General features: G+C 50.9%; 1 long non-coding RNA gene across 4 annotated transcripts; it reads left to right on the top strand.

Moving 5' to 3' along the window:
* The first annotated feature begins 522 nt into the window (after nt 1-522).
* On the top strand, nt 523-6,782 carry LOC139041997 (uncharacterized). 4 transcript variants are annotated; one of them, XR_011498169.1, is made up of 3 exons: nt 523-585; nt 3,091-3,218; nt 3,393-6,782. It is a non-coding gene; the product is annotated as an uncharacterized lncRNA (long non-coding RNA). The 4 variants fall into 4 exon arrangements; XR_011498166.1 differs by lacking the exon at nt 523-585 and adding an exon at nt 2,261-2,395; XR_011498168.1 differs by lacking the exon at nt 523-585 and adding an exon at nt 2,265-2,374.
* Nucleotides 6,783-15,907: the final 9,125 nt, after the last annotated feature.

The raw sequence follows: 15,907 nt of genomic DNA on the forward strand, positions 1-15,907 counted from the left end.
AAAAGAGTCCTCTAATCTGGTTCCTGGGAGGGCAGGCCCAGCTTTCGGGAAGCAGGTAGGGAAGGGGGTAGAGGGATCACCATTCAGCATGCAGATTGTTATTTTTATCTATATATTCCTTTTACCTATTTTGCTTGGTGTTCCTGAGGCTAGAGTCATGCCCTTCCTATTTTTTTCAAATCCTAGTATATGCCCAGCACTGTTCTCTACAGCAGGGAACGAAGTCCCTGCCCCATGAAGCTTACAGTCTACAGAGAAGGATCATAAAACAGACAGAAAGTAATACATACTTATATACACAGATATATAGAGATGTCAGGGGGTAACAAGTGCAATGAGGAAAAAGAAAGCAAAATAAGAAGATGAAGAGGAACAGGAGTACGTGTGTGTGACCTTGCTCACGCAGGCTCGTCTGTGCTGGAGTCATCAAAAAGGACCTCTCCATGGAGACGATGTTTGAGTGAGTCAAGCGTATGTCTTGGGGAAGAATTTCCCAGACTGAGGTTCAAAGTGCAAATTCTCTGAGGCTGGAGCATAGGTGAGGAGGTCATGGAGCAGCAAGAAGATCACTGTGGCTGGAGAAGGGTGAATAAGGAGAAAAACGGCTTGAGTTAAGGTGGGGGAGGGAGCCAGGGGCCAGATAATGTAGGGTTTGGTAGACCACAGGAAGTGCCTGAATATCATTGTGTGTCTGAGAGCCACTGGGGGGTTTGGCCAGGGGAGCCCAGGATACAATTCACATTTAAAAAGATCTCTTCAGCTGTTGTGTAAAGAATAGGATTATAGGGGTGAGAGTGGAAGCTGGGAGCGCTGAGGAGAGGGTACCGGCTAGGTCCAGGCGAGAGGTGACAGCAGCTCAGCCCAGGTGGTAGAGGTGGAGGTGTGAAGATGAGGGGGAGGTAAGGGATAGATAGAAATTTGGGAGTCCTCAGCTGATAGAAGGTGTTTATAGCTGGGAGCCTGGTGAGATCTCTTAGGGAGATGGTATACTCAGGGCAGCGGGGAGGTTTCCTATGGGGTGGGGTTTGCAGGGGTGTGGTCGCTCAGCTTCTGCAGGTGCAGGAAAGACCTGGGGGCCTACCTGCCCCAGGCCCCCCTTCCCTAGCCTCATCCCCAGCCCACAGGCCATATCCTGCCTTGAGAGATACCTTACTCTTCCCAAATCCTGAGCCTTCCTGGTTTCCGGAAGAGCCAACAGACTTGCTTTCAGCAAGACCCCCCTCTACAAGCACCCACCTTAGAGCTTCTTCCTCTCTCGAAAAATTGGTTCCACTCCTTCACCTGCTGTCCATCTTACAAAATGTGTTAAACCTCTCCCGTTACGTGATTTCTTCTCTCATCCTTGGAGGAGCTGTATGATTATTATTATATAACAATTCAGTCATTTTAGTTTGGTTTTGAGAAATAGACGTGTGATTAGCCCCCTGTGTTTCCTCACGTCTTCTGAAGGACAGGATTTGAGTGTCATCATGGAAAGAGCTGAGGATTCAAAGTCAGACAGACCCGAGTTCAAGGCCCAGCTCCACCCCTTATAGGTTTGTGAGTCTGGAAAGGCTTTTAACCCCCCTCAGTGCCCGCTCCACGATGGAGACAATACCTACTCCTCAGTTATGAGGAGTGGCTGGCTCCTGCACTTTCCGACCCCCTTATAAAACCAACTCCCCAGAATACATATACATTAGAATGGGAATAAAAATAGGCAAAAGGATGAGAAGAAAAGAGGCAGCCAGCCTATGAGGGACGCATGTCCACCCCCTAACTCAGGTATATTCACAGCTATAGCCATTCCTGCTCATCATGGTCACTTCCTTCTATCCTGGGAACTCAATGTGCTTGACCATGATGTGCTTGTCTAACTTCGAAGCACAAGCAAGGAAGTAACATGAATATGATAACTGAGGTCCAAGCACCAGAAGGAGCCGCATTTCCATTTGGTGATCACAAACCTATCCTATCCTATTCACCCCGACCCCCCGCGCCCCCCACCACCGCAAGCCAGACCCCTTGCATCTGGGTGAAGAACGTCCACAGAGATTAGATATCAGAAATGGCTGCTTAGTTATGCCCAACACCCTCTCCAAAAAGAACCACAGCTTGCTTCAATTGATTCCCACACTTAACCTAAAAAAAGCCCATAGGAGTATGGATGTCCTCGGTCCTGGCCAGCCTCAGCTCTCTGCCACATGCCACGTAGACATTGTACCTCCCACACCACACCACAGGCTGTGTCAGAGAGGACTTTGCTCAGGGACAGTTTCACAATACTTCCAGCAGCCATGCTAGAGTTATCCAGGAACAGCAGCAGCGTGGGGTTTGGAGTCCAATCCAGCCCACCTGGGCCTGAAACACGATGCCACTGTGGACCAGCTGGGTGGTATTGACGCTCCTCATGCCTGTAATTCCAGCCCTGTGGGGTTACTGTGAGAGTTAATATGACAGGTTGTATAAAGCTCCAACTTGCCTGGGGCATCATAGATGCCCAAGAAGTGGTCATAGTTATTAATAATAAGTAAAAGTGGTGCTATTTCCTGGATGTCAAGCAAAAGTCAAAGTCATGAAGGAGTTCAAAGGGTGGAGTTGTTACTAAGTGGACCAGGGAGGGGTCACAAAGGAAGTAGAACTTGACTAGAGTTGTCAGATAATCTGCAGAACTGCCACTTGACTCTGATTTTAAGATAACAATTAATATCTTTTTTAGTAGAAGTAAGTATGTCCCAAATATTGCATAGAACATACTTATACTAAAAACGTATTCATTGTTTATGTGAAATTCAAGTTTAACTGGGCATCCCCTATTTTCACTTGCTAAATCCGTTAAGCCTAAACTTGAAGAAAGGGTAGCATAGATGGGCTGAGAGGAGAGAACGGGGCGGTGGGGGGGAACCTACCAGGGAGGTGGGAGAGCTAACACGCGTGCTTGCAGACATCTGCTAGGAGCTGCACTGGGCAATTTACAAGAGTATTACAACCCCCGTAAGGTATTTATCATTCCATACACTTCACAGATGAGGGAACTGAGACTCAGGAACACTGCTGGTTAGTATTTAAACTCCCAGTCTGCCTGGCTCCTAAGCACCTGTTTCTTCCCAGGCGCCACAGCCTCCCTGGGGCAGCAGGGAAGCAAAGGAAACGGGCATGAATACCCACCTTCACTCTGGAGCCCACCCCAGGCGTCTGTCCCAGCTCCGTGCCAATACAGCCTTGAACGCCAAGGATCTGTAAGTTGTTTTCTTTCTTTTTCTTTTTTTTTTTTTTTGTCATTTCTTTCTGAGAGCTGAACTCAACAGCAAGACTTGTAGATTGCTACTCCCTTTAACATTTTCATTTAACCAGGCTACATTTTGGGTGCCTTTGAGTTATTCATACGAATCAAATGTTCCTTCCATGCTCAGGTTTGAGTTCCACAATATGCAGCCCAGAAACCACCACAGGAACGGCGCCCCACTGCCAGTGTGTCACCATCCTTCATCAGGCAGGTGCCAGGAAATTTCATAATAAAGACAAATTTACCACAGATCATCTTGTCCCCTGCCAATGCTGTCCCCAAACAATTTCCTAACAAGATAGACATCATGTATCAGAACTACAATAAAATAAAACGACATTCTCTTCAAATTATATTTTGAATCCCACCAATTCTAAATTCAGCACAATTACATCTATACTCTAAAGGAGGCAAAGGTCAAAGAGTACGAAATAAAAAAACATCCTAAAGCGTGATGGCTTTTACCAAATTAGGTCTGTGCCAATGCAGGATCTTTATTTTCTGCAAAGTAATCCTCTTAAAAAAAAAAGTTTAATTCAACAAACATTGACTGAGAGCCCACTCTGGGCTCGGAGCTGCAGGGAAGACGTCGAGAGCCAAGACACAGTTCTGGTCCTCAGAGGATGTGTGATGGTGAACAGACACATATTCAGCGAAATTTCAGAAAGGAAGGAACAAAGTAAACATTGTAAAAGACAAAATGTCATGAGGGCCCAGAATATGGAGTGATTAATTCGCACTGTGGGGAGGTGGTACTGAGCCAGCCGGGAAGGATGACTAGGATTTTGACAGCTGGTGAAGGCATCCCAGGCAGAGGGAACAGCTTCGGCAGAGGTAGAAGGCCACGATGTGCGGGAGGACTCATCATCATTGTCTAATTTATCAAAATGTATATTGCGATATTCTAATTATTATATGTTAGTAAATAGTGTCACACTTACTTGCTTCAGAAGTAAAAATCACATCCCTGTATTATTACCCCTAAAGGACTTTAACCAATGATTTATAAGCATAGTAGTTTTCCAAAAGATGCTAATTTCCCAGACTAAACCCCGCTCCCAGGTCCCGAGGCCCTTTACACACATTCCAGCCCGGGGAACACACACCCTCACCAACAACAGGCTCCTTTTCTTGCCCTGATTCTCGGCGGCATCTCGGCATCGCTACCTCTAAACTCCCTCATTAACACATACTCCAGGCCACACATGCACACATATTACCGACTCCGCGACACAGTGCCAGACAGGAAACACATTTGGAGGATTTTAAACAATTTTAAAATGTGCCTTCAAATTTTACAACTTGCTTTACTTGCCCGAGGGAGGAACTGAGCCCCTTGTACAAATATCACCCCAAACAGGCCTGCTCCACATCCCACCCAGCGTGGGGATCTTGGTTTTTCTCTGCGAGCCTCGGGGTGAGTTTGGGGGGTTTTATTTATTTTGATTTTCTTTTTTTCATTTCATCTGTGTCTTCTGTGGTCACTGGCTTGTTCAGTCATGTTTATTTTATAGGCGCTCCCGGTAGCCAGTGGAGAGGAGAAACGGTCCTGGCTCCCGGGAACGCCAGCCACCCAAGCAGCCTGGGACGAACCATTCAGCAGGCTCCGGGTGGACCGCTGAGGGACCATCTCAAGGAAAGCATTTCCTGGATGTGAGTGGGACAGTTCGTAGCATCAGGGCGGCTGTGGGGCAGAGGAAAGGCCCCTCTCCTGGTAGCAGGAACTGGGGGCATCCGGAGGGTACCGGGTGAGACGGAGCCCCCCTCAGTGCCCCAGCCCCTGGCCCTGTGCCTTTATCTTCGGGGGCCCTCAGGATGCCACCCCCACTGCCTCACCCACTCTCCCTCTCACTGGTTCACAAACTGTGGTCTCCAGTTAACCTTTTTATTTTTTTAGGATTTTATTTTTCCTTTTTCTCCCCAAAGCCCCTCAGCACATAGTTGTATATTTTTAGTTGTGGGTCCTTCTAGTTGTGGCATGTGGGATGCCGCCTCAGTATGGCTTGACCAGTGGTACCGTGTCCGCGCCCAGGATCTGAACCGGCGAAACCCCAGGCTTCTGAAGTGGAGCTCGGGAACTTTACCACTCAGGCACGGGGCCGGCCTCTCCAGTTAACCTTTTTGTTCTTGCTTGTTTGTTGTATTTTTTATTACCTTTAGTGAAGTAGAATTTGCATATAATAATATCCACACATTTTAAGTTTCTATATAGGTTAGTGATGACTTTTGACACATATATTCACCCCATAAAGCCCGCCTCAATCAAGATAGAGAACACTTCCCTCATGCCCCCTTCCAGTCGGTTCCCCACCGCCACCTCCACCCCAGGCCACCACTGGCCTGCTTTCTGTCACTGTAGAGTTGATTTACCTGTCCTAGAATCAATTGACCTTTTCTAGAGGGCCTCTGGGGCAGGCAAGTTGGGGTCAGACACTGTCCCCTTTCCTGCACCCTGCCCTCCTCCAATCCTACAGAGTCTGGGTGCATCTAATGACACAAAGGGATTGTTTTGTTTTGTTTTTGTTGTCTATAAGGAGAAGGAGGACAGAGTTCTGAAGAAACAGGAACCTGGGAAGAGATGAGGATGAGGCAAAGTGAAGAGGTCTTGGGAATGTCCTTGGCCGGGTAGAGGGATGGGGGCAGAAGTCACAAGACTGGCTTTGATGAAGGCCTTGGGCCTCAGGGCCTGATCCTGGGCCTTTGGTGACAGAGTGTAGCTCAGAATTGGAGAGAGGGCCCATCCCCAACCCACGCAAGGGGCCCAGCTCCACCTGGTCCTAGGGGATTGGCAGCTGTGTCCTCAGCCTTCCACCGTCACCCTTAGTGGCCCTCACCTGGGGCAGGGCCTATCTCTTGCTTTGCCCAAGTTTTCTGCAGAGGGACTGGCTGGGCTGCTGTCCCAGGAGGGGCTGTGGCAGGACATTCACCAAGAGCCTGATGGCTCCTGTGTACACTGGGGTTGGTAACCATCAAGCAGCCAGGAGGGAACACCCCCGGGAGTGTCCTTGCCTGAGGGGCTGAGGAAGCTCCCAAAAGGCTCAGTAGCCAAGCCCTCATCCTCAGAGAGGACTAGAAATCCCACTACAGTACAGCAAGGTGGCAAATGTGCAAATCCATCCTCAGTCCAGGCCCAGGGAAGCCTGTCAGCCCCAGGGATAGAAGCAGCTGCGAATGAAAACTGAAGAGCTGACACCAAACCGCAACATGTGGAAACTCCAGCGGCCTTTCCCAGGAATCTTCCAAAAGAGATGACACAAGAGGGGCGAGGGAGATGCCTGCCACCCCGCCCCCCACCAGCAGAGAAACACTGGACCCAGCAGAACAGCTGCAGCCCTCAGCGAGCGCGGACATGAGGACGAGAGGATGAGCCCACGGAAATGCCCTATGGGGACCATCAGCAATATCTGAGGGGGACCTTGCAGGGGGGCTGGAGGACCTATGTCAGCAGGTGGGAGCAGGAGCCAGTTGAACTGGAATTCATTACTGTCACTGGGAGCCCTCTGCAATAAAAATCATAATAATTACCATCATAACAGCGAATCCCAAGGTCCTTCCATACGCCAGGCACACCAGCTTTTCTTAGTACTTTACGGACGTATTCTCATTTAATCCTCACCACGATCCTTTGGGTGGGCACTATTATTATTATGTTCATTTCACAAATGAGGAAACTGAGACTCCCATGTGTTTGCCCAGGGTTACATCCTAGTAAGTGATAGAGCTGGGATCTGAATCCCTACGGTCTGTCTCCAAGCCCATGCTCTCCGCCTGGGTGAGGCCTGGGGTGGCCTGGGAGCAGGCTCTCGTAACTTCCTTCCAACATCTCTCAGGCTTCCTCCCATCATCTCCCACCCTTCCTCCACTCTGATATACAGCTGCTCCCCTCTTCACCAAGATGGACTCCTACCCTCTGCCCTAAACCCCATCCCCACACGTTCCTCCTGCGGCCTACTTCCTCAGTTTTCCCTATGCATCTTCAGGCTCTCTCTCCTCTTTATCCACAACTGGGCCCAGATTTCCCCATCCAAAAATATCCTTCCCTCCATTCTGAAACCTTCTCAAGCTACCCAGCTCTCCTAGTTGACATCCGCTTATTTGCTTGCCCAGCTTCCATTTCCCTGTCTAGGGACAGATGCCTCACTTTCCTTGGGGACTCTCCTCATCCTCAGTCCACCTCCAAGGTCAGTGGTGAGCCAGTGTCCTGCGCCTGGCCAGTCCCAGCACAGCAGCCCCAGGTGCCAGGGATTGGTTTGGGGATGGGCATGTGGCCCAAGGCAGGACAATGGGAGTCCTCCTTAGGCTCCTGCTGAAAGAGTAGAGGTGTTCTCCTTCTTCTGGGCTGACTAAGGTGACAGGATGCCAGTCTGAAGCCTACATTTTGCCGACCTGACAAACATACCTGGCCCCTTCACTCTTTTATGACTCCTGCCTGGCTCCTTGCAGGCCCTGTGTTTGCAAGCCAGCTCTCACGCCAATTCCAGGGCCTCAAACTCCAATTTTCTGGGCCATCTCCACACCCCTAACTCAAAGCACTGTCTCCAGGCCCAGCCCCTATTATGCAACTTCTCAACCCATTCTCCAGGCATTACCAAGCGCTTTACACCTGACCCACTGAAATAGGACTCCCTGTCCTTCCCCCAAAACGCACAGCTGCTCCTGATCCTTCCAGGCTCCCAGGCTGGAGACCTTGGCACCATCACCGACTCCCTCTGTCCCAGTTCAGGTTCTGGCTTGCCAGTGACAGAAGCTGACTCTAGGTTACTTAAAGCAGAAAAAGGATTTACTAGAATGAAATTCAGTCATTCATGCCATGAATGGAAACCTGTCTTGGGAGACAGGCAGAGTCAAGGTACATGGGGCAGCCAGAACGAAAGCCAAGATCACAGGGACAGTCCAATGGGAAATGAATTCGAAACTCCTCACGACTCTGAGTCCTTCCTTTTCATTAGGAGCCCTGGGAGGAAGCCTCTGATTGACAGCTCTAGCAGAAAAGGCCTGAGAAAGCAAATATTTCATCTGTAGGCTTTCATGGCCCTGCCTCCCACCTGAGCTCCTGATTCTGAACAGACGACCCCGTTGTACCCCCACATCCAAACAGCTGCTGCATACTGTAGAGATCATTTCCAGAATGGTCTTGCATCTCTGGGTCCCCAGTGGTCTACACCCCAGACCAACACTCGTTGCAGCTCCCTAGGAACAGAGTGGTACAGTGTTTAAATCAGGACTATCAAGCCAGAATGCCTTGTTTCAGATTCTGGCTCCATCACTTACTAGCTGTGTGACCTGAGAGAAATTATTAACTTCTCTGTGCTTTCAGTCTGCTCGTCTGTAAAATGAGGATAATAACACTACCTATCTCATCTGATGACTGTGAAGATTAAGTGCGTTAATGTACGCAGAGTGCTTCAAAGGAGCCCGGAATGGAGAATGTGTTCTACAAATGTGAGCTGATGTTATGATTCCCAGGGTGCCTTGCCCATTATCCACTTCCGAGTCTCCAAAGTTTCTCTCTCTCTCTGCCTTCGCTCAGCCTCTGGTTTTCCAGTGAAATACAACTCCCTTGGTTCATCCTTGAGGCCCTGCTGGGTTGGTCCAAGGGCCCTTCTCCAGCCCAATCTGGAATGTCCTCAGCCCATTTAAAACGAGCGTCCCAGTAAGGCACCTCTCCACAGGGCCTCCACTAGGCTGTCTGTTGGACCCCTCCCCAAGACGGGGATGGGTGCCCTGAGAGGGGCTCTTTCTTCTGAATCCCCAGGACCGTGCCCACGTCTCCCCCAGGTGTTTACCACATTCCCCTTGCATTCCACCTGTTTCTATACTCCTGCCCCTCCTCTCTGGGTGGTTCCCGCCCCCTCACTATCCCGGGACCCCAAGCTCCGTCTCTGCTCCGTGCTCCGGTGCCCTTCCCCCACCTTTACTTAGTCAGTTTCTGTTCTTCTTTAAGACCCAACAGTGCCTGGTCCACGGTTAGTGGATTTAGCAGACATTGATGATGCCTAGACCATGAGAAAGAGGGGCAGTGGGGAGGGTCAGGGAGGGGACCAGAGTGTAGCCAAGTGGGAAATAAGGAACGTGAAGGAGGGAAAAGCAGGCTCTGAGAGACAGATCCTCTCCCATCTCCTTCCCCTCACCCCTGCAGGCCAGGGGAGAGTGGCCTGCACCATCCCCCAGGCATGAAATGCCCTCGCCCTCCATCACTACCAAGGGAGCCCTTAGGATTCCACCCACTCATCTCTGCCCCCACTGAACCTCAGAGCTCTTGGTTGCCTTGGGGCATTTATCAAGTACCACCTGGTAGAACAAATATTTGGGTACCTGGGGCTCCTCCTCCCCCACCTTCCCTATATCCTGAAGGCTCCCCCTCCTCACCCCCAATATCAGCACGTTTACTCCCAATCAGCCGGGGAGGCCCGGGCCCATGTAAGGAGAAGTTCACACCAGTGCTTTTGACAGCCTTACTCCCCCGGTTAGCACCAGGTCCCTCACATCTGTCATTTCATTTGGTCCCTGTAATAATTCCATGCAGAAAGTAGTCTTGAGCCAGCCCTGATGGCCTACTGGGTAAAATTCAGCGCACACGGCTTCGGCGGCCTGGGTTCGCTTCCTTGTCGCAGAACCACACCACCCATGTGTCAGTTGCCAGACTGTTGCGGCGGCTCACATACAAGAACTAGAATGACTTACAAATAGGATACACAACCATGTACTGGCGCTTTGGGGAGGAAAAAAAGTCTTGCCCCCATCTTACAGATGAAAAAAACAGAGGCTCAGACAGGTTAAATACTTTCTCAAGTTTCCACAGCTGGGATGCAAACCCAGATCTCTTCTGATCTCTCTCCCTGTTCACAGGTTGCCTTATCTGGCCTCCAGGGGAGTGCCTACCACAGTAAACAGCCTGACCTCAAAAAATGTTTGGTGAAGTGGAAAGTAAGCCATTATCTGGACATCAACTGCCAGCAGAGACAGGCCAGGGCCAGGGCGGGCTTAAGCCCTCGGGGACTGCACCTCGTGAGCCTGTCTCCTCCCCCTGTCTCCTCTCCTCCTTCCCCCACCCATGGGTTCTGGTGCTGAAAGGGGCTGCCCCTCTTCACCTCCTTTCCTTCCCGTCTCTAGATGCACTCCTTCCATTGGCCCACAGCAAATTCAGCACTTTGTGCCAAGCCTTTCCTTTGCACCCAGGACAGCTGGGCAGCGAGGTGTGGAAGTTGAATAACACAGTATGGACCCAAGCCTCACCCAGGGTACCCGTCTGAGTTCTCAATACTAAGCCTCCCCTTTCCAAGCCTCAGTTTCCTCGCCCAGTCAGTGGCCGCAAAATTCCTGCCTTTGCCCACCTTGCAATGTGTAGGAGTCTATAAAGATGAAATAGTACATGACAAAATATGCAGCTGAAAACACTGGAAGATTGTAAAATGTTACACAAACACAAGGGGTTCCGAACTGGCCGTAACGTGGGCATTAAACTGTAACCTCTTCTGGATACGTCCCATAAAAACTGACAGAGCTGAGGGCAAAGAATCAAGGAGCGTGCTGGCTCCTGAGATTCCACTTCTGTGCGTGACCTGTTTCCCTTCATTTGTGCTTCTCCAAGTTTTCTGCACTGATCATGGGTTTCTTCTGTAATTAGGAAAAAAAGTTACATAAAAGTAATGCTTCTGAAATAAAAGTAAACTCCTGCTCTTGTACTGTGTTACGGTGAATGAAAGATTCTAGCCGGGGTGGAACAGAGGTTTTTCGGCGCACTGAGAGCGAATGCCCTCCATCCACTGCCATCTGGCTTTTCAACCTGGGAGCTGGGGAGCTGGGAAGGAGGGATTTTCCCCCTGTGAGATTCACAGGGAAGGGATTCCTGGCCCTCCATCGACCCCGCTCTTCTTCCTCGCCTGAAGCATACAGTCTGGAGGAAGCCCTCCTTATAAGCCCTGAGGTTCACCAGGATATCCCAAAGCGATGAATGTCCTGAGCTTCCCACCCTCCTCAGCTCCAGGCCCCCATCTCCAACTGCCCCCTGGGACACCTCCACCTGGAAGTTCCAGTGGCCCCTCAAATGCAACACATCTGTGTGGGCGCTGTTCTGTGCTCATCCCTGCCCCCAGGCTAACAGACTCCAGTTCCTTTGGGGAGAAGGATAGATCCCATTTGGAGAAGGTTAGGGTCAGGGTCAGGGTTAGGGTTAGGGTTAGTGGAAAGTAAGCCACTGTCTGGACATCTACTGCCCGCAGGGACAGGCCAGGGCGGGCTTAAGCCCTGGAGGAATGCATCTCCAGTGGGCCCCCATCCAGCCTCGATCTCACCCTCTGCAGATGCGGGTGTAGACACGGAGCCACTTCTGACTCCTGAGGGTAGTTGTCTAAGAAGCTGCTAGAAAAGATTTTCTTACCAGATAAAAAGAGACCCTTAGGAGGAGAAGACCTTGTGCTCCCACCCCTCCTTCCCGTGGCTCCTGCAGCTTGAATGTAGCTCTGTGGCCGAGGCAGCCATCTTATAACCAGGGTCATGAGGATAGCACAGGAGAGGCAAAGAGCATTGGGTCTTTAACGACACTGTCAAGCTGCTGGCCCACTTTGTTATGGGGGAAACATAAAACCCCTCGTTTGAATGGCTAGTAGTTGAGTTTTGTTTTTTTTTTTTAAGATTGGCACCTGAGCTAACAACTGTTGCCAATCTTTTTTTTTTCCTTTCTGCTTTTTCTCCCCAAATCCCCAAGTACATAGTTGTATATTCTAGTTGTGGGTCCTTCTAGTTGTGGCATGTGGGATGCTGCCTTAACGTGGCCTGATGAGCGGTGCCATGTCCGCACCCAGGATCCAAACCAACAAAACCCTGGGCTGCTGAAGCACCACTCGGCCATAGGATTGGCCCCATAGTTGAGTATTCTGTATTTGCAGCCAAAATCATTCCTAACTGACACAATGTCCAAAACTGCTCTCTTCATTTATCCTTCCCAGGTCTGTTCCTCTCCTCGATTTCCTGTCTGTAAGTGGCACTTCCCACCCACCAAGCCATACGAGACTCCTCCCTGCCTTGTGCCCATGGCTCAACTCTCATCCAACTCTGTTTAATCTGTCCTCTGCTGTCCCCCTCTGCTACTCCTCAGCTTCAGGCTCTCCTCACTCCTGCTGGAACCCCTGCAGCTCAGGCCTAACCAGCTCCCCTACCTCTGAGCTCCGTCCTCTACCCACATTCTATTACTCACAGTGACTTTTCTAAAATACAGATCTGAGGGGCTGGCCCAGTCACATAGTGGTTAAGTTCGCACACTCCACTTTGGTGGCCCAGGATTCGCAGGTTCGGATCCCAGGCACGGACATAGCACTGCTCGTCAGGCCATGCTATGGTGGCGTCCCACATAAAATAGAGGAAGATTGGCACAGATGTTAGCTCAGCGACAATCGTCCTCACAAAAAAAATATATAAAGTAAAATACAAATCTGACTATGTTTCCAACTTGAGCATCTCTGAGCTACAGAATAATGATCAAAATCCTGAACCTGATGTTCGAGGCCCTTGGCAACATAGCCCCCAAACCACCTTCTGTTTTCATCTCTTGCCACTCCCCCAGACCCATTCTGTAATTTTAGCTACACCAGAGTATTCACTGCACAAACTCTCACCCCTCTACCAGAATTCTTTGTTCCCTCATCCCTGAATGCGAATGCCTTCTTATTCTCCAAAACCCATTTCAGATATCCCCTCCTCTGTGAAGTCCTCCTCACACCAAATAAACATTCCTTCCACTGTGAGCCCACAGCCTGTTGTTCCATTTATACCTCTATTATAATTTTTTTTTTTTGAGGAAGATTAGCCCTGAACTAACTGCTGCCAATCCTCCTCTTTTCGCTGAGGAAGACTGGCCCTGAGCTAACATCCGTGCCCATCTTCCTCCACTTTATATGTGGGACACCTACCACAGCATGGCTTTTGCCAAGCGGTGCCACGTCCACACCCGGGATCTGAACTGGGGAACCCCGGGCCGCTGAAGCGGAATGTGTGCACTTAACGGCTGCACCACTGGGCCGGCCTCTCTTATCTTACGTTCTAATTATATATTTACCAGTAGACCAGAGTCCTTTAGGGCAAGGATCTATTTCAGAGTCCCCAGTGCCTCCCAGTACAGTTTTTTGACAGGAGTGCTTAGCCAATTTTCAGTGGAAGAGGCAGCAGTACAAAACACCTTTCGGTGCTTTCTATGCCGAAACCGCAGTCCCATCCTCCCTAGCACTGCCCCTCCTTTCTCCCTCCCACGCCCCCATCCTGCCCACCCTCCTCTTCCCTGCAGTTGAGGGTAAGGAATCCCAACTTTCCCATGGAGGCTGGCCCCTTCTTGAGTTGGGCATGGGGAGGGACAGATCCCTTAGGTTCTGGAAACCTCGGCCCTCAGCGAGAGAACTGGACTGGTAGCCAAAAGAATCCAACTTTGGTTTGGTGATATCAAAAGCATTTTCCCACATCTGTGAAATTCTCCAAAATCTAGAAAAGCGCATCCCCAGATTTCATCTAAGTTGTAAGCTCCATGAGAACAGGGTCCTCCCCTATTGCCTTCTACTAAGCCCCCGTTCCCAGTACAGAACCCCATCCAGAGTGGATGTGTCACAAATACTTGTTGAATGGAAGTCAATCTCAGAGTTGTTTGTAAGTTCTAAGAACCAGTCAACTGCTCAGCAGCCGAGGAGGGCGTGAGTGTGTGAATGTGTTTATTTATTTCTACCCTGCCTCCCCACAATGGCAAAGTCGGAAACACTCAGTGAAACATTACGCTTTGGTTAAAAATATTGTCTACAAAGAGTTTATAATATGGAAAATGTCTTCTGTCTTAAAGTTAAAGGGGAAAAAAGAAGTACACAATAGAAATGAGTCATATTTATCACACTATCTAAAAGCAAGCAAACAAAATCTCACAAGCAAAAGGCTGGCAGGGAAGGGACAACGATGTTAATAGTGGCTGGTGGTTGCTCCCTGCCCTTTATTCTCCTGTTCTCTATCTTCCAACTTTTGAAAAATAGACACACATTATTAACAAAGTGGGAAACACTTTATTTTTCAAATGACATCGAGGGAGTGGAGCAGAAGCTGCTCCAGGCTCAGGATGGCCCTGTGTTGCTTCCGCTCCTCACCCTATTGCCCAGAGATGCCCTCAGGGGCTGTGCCAGGTTAGACGGCGCCCCAGGGCCCTGTGGCTCTGGCCTTCCCCACCCCAAACCACAGGACGCTCAGCAAGGGAGTAGCAACCAAGTAGTTCCGCCCATTCCAGACTGGAAATGGCACCTCCAGACGAGCAGTGCCCCCAAAGGTGGACAGCACGTCCCTCCAGAGGCCAGGCCTCTCCCAGAGCACTCAGAGGGTTAATCTTGTTCCTCAGGAATTCCCAGAAAGGACTCACAACGGGAATTTCCCAGACAGGCAGACAGACAGACACCTCAGACAGCTCCCGCCACTGAGCACAGATGTTTGCCTGAGGGTGGCGGTGCTGAGAGCCAAACACATGCGCCCAACTTTGCGGTGAGAGGTAGCCCAAAGCAAGAACCAAGACAAGACCCGCCTGGGCAGGCTAGGGGCTGGGATGGGGGAGGGGACGTGGGGGGGTGCTGCGTTGGTCTGCAGGTCGAGTCTCAGAGCCGAAGTCCCTTCTGTGCTCTGTCTGGACCGTGCAGTGCCTGCAACTCTCCTCTCGGTCCAGCAGGCGTCGCAGCGGCTCTAGGGGTGTCAGGGCAGTGCGAGAGCGCATTGTGGGTTTGCAATCTGGGCTTTGCATTTTGCAAGTTTGTGGTATAAATGGTGGCTTGTCTATTTCCCCTAGAGGTCTTGCTCCCCAAGGGCAGGGATTTCACCTTAAACGCACCCTTGCTCTCGGAGCCCGACGTCTAGGGGTGCCCCATTAAGTCTGACGAACGACCCCCAAACGCACAAAAACGTGGATAGAAGAAGAGCAATGAGATCAAAACCTAAAGTGAGAATGTTGGAGACAGCGCCAAGCCGGGGAAGGGAGGCTCCGCGTCCCGTTCGTGCCCAGAATTTCCCCCCTCCTCTTCTCCACTCGGCTTGCTCCAGCCCTACACGCAGGCAGGGCGGGAACGGACGTGGCCCCGCCGGGCTGGGCCCGGCGAGCCCGAACCTGCCCGGTCCCAGCGGCGCAGTTCAGGGACCCCACACGTTCCCGCCCAGCAGCCCCGGCGGTCAGAGAAACAGAGGAATGGCCCTAAACCGTCTCCTCCCGGGCCAGCCTCCCTGAAGAGCCACCACCACCCCTCCCCTCTCCAACCCCTCTCCTGGTTTCTTTTCAGAGCAGTGTGTCCCGCAGAAGTTAAGGGCCTTCTCCGAACAGTGATTTCACTCACTCAACAAATATTTACTGACCATCTACTATGTATGCTAGGTACTGTGCCAGGCCCTGGCAAGACAGCGGTGAACAAAAAAAATCCCTGCCCTCGTGGAGCTTCGATTCTATGAGACACATGAGGTGGGATGGGGTAATCTCGCCAGGGGCACGTGGGAGGCCGACACCCAGGTGTCCTCCCAGGTGAGCAAAACGCGCGTGAGGCCCTGCCCTGGGGCTGGTCGGCGGGTAGACTTCGGCCCCGGAGGGAGGGGCAGGCTGCACCTCTGGTAAACGCGGGGCTGGGCACGTCGCCTGGGGCAGGTGTG

Source organism: Equus asinus, chromosome 25 (genome assembly GCF_041296235.1).
Source record: "Equus asinus isolate D_3611 breed Donkey chromosome 25, EquAss-T2T_v2, whole genome shotgun sequence".
NCBI classification, from domain to species: Eukaryota; Metazoa; Chordata; class Mammalia; order Perissodactyla; family Equidae; genus Equus; species Equus asinus.